Source organism: Paroedura picta, chromosome 1, assembly GCF_049243985.1.
Source record: "Paroedura picta isolate Pp20150507F chromosome 1, Ppicta_v3.0, whole genome shotgun sequence".
Taxonomy (NCBI): domain Eukaryota; kingdom Metazoa; phylum Chordata; class Lepidosauria; order Squamata; family Gekkonidae; genus Paroedura; species Paroedura picta.
The window spans coordinates 98,476,314-98,482,313 of NC_135369.1; positions in this window are offsets into that span (position 1 = coordinate 98,476,314).

Here is a 6,000-nt window from a genome sequence, read left to right on the forward strand (position 1 = left end):
ACCAGACTTTCTTCTGATTGGTCCCAAAGTTGATTTATTGTTTTTATTAGTTTATAACCCATTACAATCTGCTTTACTGCTGCTACTGTAAACCATGATCCAGCCTCAGATGTCTGAAGTCAAATTATTAATATTTTAATTAATTTATCCATAAGCCCGTCAATATTCACATAATTATTTTTTGTTTCTCTTATTTTTTGAAAGATACAAAAAATAGGGCTTCCTGTCCTGCTTGAGTGGGATACATCTTTCAAAGCCTGTATTATTGTGTCTTTAGGAAAGACTATTTACTGTCTTTTGTTTACATTTACCATCATTTGTTCTCACATTTTAAGCATGTCTGCCTACTTCAACATTAGTCAAGACTTGTGCTCTTAAACTAAACCAAATAATTGCTGGCATTTGACTCTCTAGTTTGTTTGAATCAGTGATTTCCTAGTATTAGCTGGCTAAACATAATTTAATGTAAAGGAGAAAACACACAGAACATCAAGCCAATTCTTGGTGCTAATCTCAGAAAAGTCATTCAATGTCAATGAACTCTCCAGCTTTTCACTACAGGTGGGTTTACTCTGAGATAAAGTTCATTAAAGCTAACACCCAGATTTCAGCTCATAATTCTAGTGCTCAAAACTATGATATATGGTACATAGAGATATAGTTGTGTGATATCATATCTTTTTCAGATATGACAACACAAACTTGCCTCCCCATATCTGTTTCCACCTAGAGCATCTTAACATTTCCTGTGGCTGGATTCATGTAACTCTGTGTCAGTTCTCAATCTGTAACAGTGGGAGCTGTTATATAATATTTCGTTAAGGGCTAAGTGGGCGGAGAGTGGGTGTGGCCTGTCAGAGACAGGGCCCAATTGGGACATGCAAAGAAGTGACTCAGACAGGTCATACGCATTCATGACTTTGGCCCAATCATTGGACCAAAGTTCTGACAGGGCCCGCCCACCCAGCCCAGCCAAGGGCAATCTGGAGACATCGCTGCCAGTCTGCCCCTGACCACTGCAGGGAGAGGAGGTCTCATCCCAAGGGGGATGAGAAAAGAGGTTTGGACAGGCTGCGCCAGTCCTTTTTGCCCCAAGGCTGTCCTGCACATCCAATTGTAACTTCCTTCACTTTGCCTCAGAATACTGAAAAAGCTGGCAGGAGGCTAGTGAGTGCTCTCTTCCCTCCCCCCCCCCTTCAGGCCTGCTGGGAAAGAGCCTCTAACAGACCTCTCACAGCCCCACATCCTTCACAGGTTGTCTGTTGTGGGGAGACAAAGGGAAAAGGTGTTTGTAAACTGCTTTGAGACTCCTTTGGGTAGTAAACAACAGGGTACAAAAATTCAGTTTTTCTTCTAAGGAGAAAGAAAGAAGCTTGTGGGCACATAACATTTCATCAACAGTGAAAAAATGGAGACAGAAGGAGCAGAGTAGACTCCTGTGTACTGTGACTACTCCATGTGTATTAGGGCAGGGGGACAAGCAGGGAAATGATGTTGAATGCAGAACTGGGAGGAATTGGTTGCCATGTAATCTTCCCCTAAGAAGAGTCTACAGTCTGATTTTCCCTTCACATATCTGAGGACATGGCTCTGGAAAGTTCATCTGTAACCACTATGCCACAATTCCCAAAGGTCAGTCCTCTCCCACACTCAACGAACATTCCACACCACAGGTTCTTGGCACCCATATCTCCACACCCATGCCCTCATTTGCCACCTTGCCACCACAACCTCCCACACAACGCACACGTTCAACCCCATGCCCTTACAGACTGGACAACTCCTCCCCTTCCTCTTCCCACTGCCAAGCTCTAGTGCCCATTGTATTGGAAAATCCACGATTGCTTTGTTCAGGACATTGGGAGACAGGGGAAGTTCATGTTTAATTCAGGGGGAGCACTGGAGCCCCTCATCCTATTTTAAATTGATTTACAGTTATATGAATGAATGATTTAATATGAGTAATTCTGAACTGACCAAAGCATTCAGCTCTTACAAATCATGCATGACCAAATATTGCCTTCAGGAACAAGGAAGAAGCCATGTAAAATGTATAATTTATAGATACCAGATCTCTTATTTTATTTTTCCTTCTCTCTCTATCTGAAGACACATCGAAGTTTGTATAAAATTAAATAAAAAGTGATGGAAGCTCTTATATTGCAAAGGAGCTCAGGGCAGTGGAATCTGTAGCCAGTCATCCTCTCCCTATCAGAATCTTTGATAATGGGGACTTGGGAAGTAAAACGGAATTACAGAGGAACTGGTATCATGTTGGAGTTCAACAAGGGAAACTATAATGCAGTGAGATAGATCACATATTTCTAATTTGGGGTGAATGGGTCATATATATAAGTGAAATGACTCTGCTTATAATTTCAATAATAACACTGTGCATGTGTGAACTATCAAATGTGCAGAACTGGTAGTGGGAGAGGGGAAGGAAGGTCATGGCATGGTGTAGCCTGATCTAGCAAGATCTTGGAAGCAAGACAAGCTTGGTATGTCAATAGGAAACCACCAAGGAAGGCTCCACAGATGAACTAGAAAAATAACTAGGAAAAAAGATAATGTTTGCTATTTAAAAACTTATTTATTAGCCAGACTTATTTATTAGCCATTCAAATACAGAATTATTTCAAGATGCTTTCCTCCAGCCATTTTTCATTTAATTTATGTTTTGAGTATGGGACCAAAGAGAAACCTATGAAAAATACTGTAGTAAAGTATCAGCATACTATTGTATTAAGCATAAACCATAATGTAGTCAAAATTAAACATTTCAACATACCCCTTGATTCTTATGAGAGTAATAGACATTATGGAACTTGGCGAGACATAACTTTGAGAAAATTGTACTGTTCCTTTTCAGTCACAACTAATTCCTCTTGATCCTTGATAGAAAAGTTTAACCAAAAGGTGTATAAATATAAAGAAATACATAGATATATAAAAAGGTAAAGGTAAAGGTATCCCCTGTGCAAGCACCAAGTCATGTCTGATCCTTGGGGTGACGCCCTCTAGCGTTTTCATGGCAGACTCAATACGGGGTGGTTTGCCAGTGCCTTCCCCAGTCATTACCGTTTACCCCCCAGCAAGCGGGGTACTCATTTTACCGACCTCAGAAGGATGGAAGGCTGAGTCAACCTTGAGCCGGCTGCTGGGATTGAACTCCCAGCCTCATGGGCAGAGCTTTCAGACTGCATGTCTGCTGCCTTACCACTCTGGGTCACAAGAGGCTCTTACATAGGTATATACACCACAATTAAACTCTGCAAATATTTGGCCTTACTCAAGACAGAATGGGTGTAGGACCATAGCCACAAAGTATGATATGGCTTGTGCCCACTTCCCTTCCTCAGAGGCAAGGTTTTTTCAGTGTTTTTCTTTCCCTTCTATGACTGAGCCACCCTAGTTATCTGTTTTCTCCTTTTCTGAAGAAGTCTGGCTGTCCCAACCTGTTATAGTATAATATTTTTGCTGTTGGTTCAGCCCAGGAACTTGAGAGAAAAATCAGGAGCCTGCTTTAATGTAAACAACTTAAATGGCACTTCAGGCAATTCGAAATGAAAAAAATTATAAAATATTTTATTTAAAATAGAGGGGAAAGTTCAGGTAAAATTAGGGACTGAAAATTTCAGAGATTATTCAATCTATCCATATAGATAACTTTGAGGTAAAATTAGTACATGTGCATGATTCAGGCTACAGAGAGTTTAAGCTTTTCATAGTGACATAAATCTTTATATTGAGTGGCTTTTCCCCAGTGCCATCTCCTTCTTGCAAATGCACAATAGGAAGCCACGCCTTTGCACGCTTCCTGACAGGAGACTCCTCCTGCGTTATCCTGCCGCCTTGTCACAGCTTTTCCCTTCCCGATGAGGTGGCAGAGAACCCTAAAGCAGTGGTCCCCAACCTTTCTGAGGCTGGGGACTGGCAGGGCATCGGGCCACGCCCGCGCATCGGGCCACGCCCACGGGCTGCAGGCCGTGCATTGCGCATGCGCAATTGCGCCATGCATGGGCGAATCGCTGCCCGAATCGCGGCCCGGCCCTGATTCCCTCTCCCCGCCCTCCCGCAGTAAGAAGCTTCCCGGGCCGGAAGCTTGCGGCCTGGGAAGTTTTTTACTGCGGGGGGGGGCGAGGAGAGGGAGCCGCGGCCTGGCACCATGCCCTTCGCGGCCCAGCACCGGGCCGCGGCCCACAGGTTGGGGACCACTGCCCTAAAGCATGGACAACCCACACTTCTCCCCTTGCTCCTCTGTTTGTCAATAGATGCAAGCCAACAATCCCTTCACATCAGTTGTTTTGGCGACTCAAACTTCTGTCCCCCCAAGTCCTGAAATTAATTTTAAAAAAAAACACTTTCACATTGCTATGGGGAAATGGCACAAGAGTAAAACATTTTTTTAAAAAAAGCTTTCACTTCTACATTGCTATGGAATCGTGCAACAACAATAAAACATTTCCTTGGATCCCTTTTCGGGATACTTTGTATAATGGTCTGTCTTTATATTCAGGTAGATTTGTGATAAACTAGCCATTATAACTGGACCTCGATGATTGTGTGTTCACAATAAAGATTTAAAACACAGAGCATGGATGCCAAGCTAATAGGGAGAAGGCTGCTTTGTCACACCTCACCCCTTCTTTCCCCATTCATACCTCACCACCATAAAACACAAACAGGAATGTGTTTTAGCTGCCCAATCCCAAAACTAAGATGCACAATGAAGAGAACATTTTATTTGTACTGAGGACATGTCGCTTTGTGATCCTGTAGCAACACAGACTGCGGCATTTATTTAAAAAATCTATCTGGAAATGGGGAGGGGAAGGGTGGGTGTGGGGGCAGGCAAAATGCTACCGAGACTGTCATGCATTTCTCCCTTCAGATGGGCTTGCCCCTGTTTGCCTCCCAATTTGCAGCATGAAAATAAAGGGATTTTTTTCTTTGCGATTTCTCTCATTGTAGAGCAAACCAGATGAAAACTTGCACCAACTCCTACACAGCCACAGGTTGCTGCCGACATCATGTGGAAGCAGCACTAAAACCCACAAGCAATGAGAGGCTGTGAAGGGGCAAATTCCTCATGCAGAAATGGTCCCAGTATTTTCCCAAAACACTTTAGTCCACTTTCTTTGAGTATTCTCCATCTCTTTTGATTTCCAAAAGGCTGGGACACCTTCCAGTACCTAAACCCCTTCTCTTGAAATACCAGTATTCATCTTCAGTTTTTAACTGACTCTTATGGTCTCTAAAGGCCACCAGACCAGGGATCTCTGCACTCTCTAGAGCAGGGATCCTCAACCTGTGGTCCTCCAGATGTTCATGGACTACAATTCCCATGAGCCCCTGCCAGCAAATGCTGGCAGGGGCTCATGGGAATTGTAGTCCATGAACATCTGGAGGACCACAGGTTGAGGATCCCTGCTCTAGAGTATCAGTCTGTATAGATGGGGTAGGGAAATTTCTTCTCCTTCTACAACAGTGGTCCACAACCTTCCAGTTGCCGCAGACCGCTGCTCCGGAGTGGTGGGAGAGGGCGGCCCGGGGCCCTGCGCAAGTGCGGCAGCCCCAGCGCAAACGTGCATGCACGGATTGCCAAGCACGCGTGTTTGCGCCCAGTAGGGGCGCAAACGCACGTGCGCGGCAGTCCGCGCATGCGCATTTACGCCTCCGCCATGCCGGTAGCCGCGGCTTCCTCTCCCGGCCCCTCCGGGCCGCCAGCAGATCGGCCGCCAAAGTTAAATTCTCTCCCCCCCCTCCTGAAACAAAAAGCTTGCCAGGCCACGAGCTAATCGGCCGCTTCAGCAGCCGATTTGCTTGCGGCCTGGCGAGCTTCTCGCTTTGGGGGGGAGCGGGAAGAGGGAGCTGCGGCCCGGCGCCAAGGCCTTCACGGCCCAGCACCGGGCTGCAGCCCGCAGGTTGGGAACCACTGTTCTACAAGATCTATCTCTTTTCCTTGACACAAATGTGAGTCTCTTTTTAACTACCCAC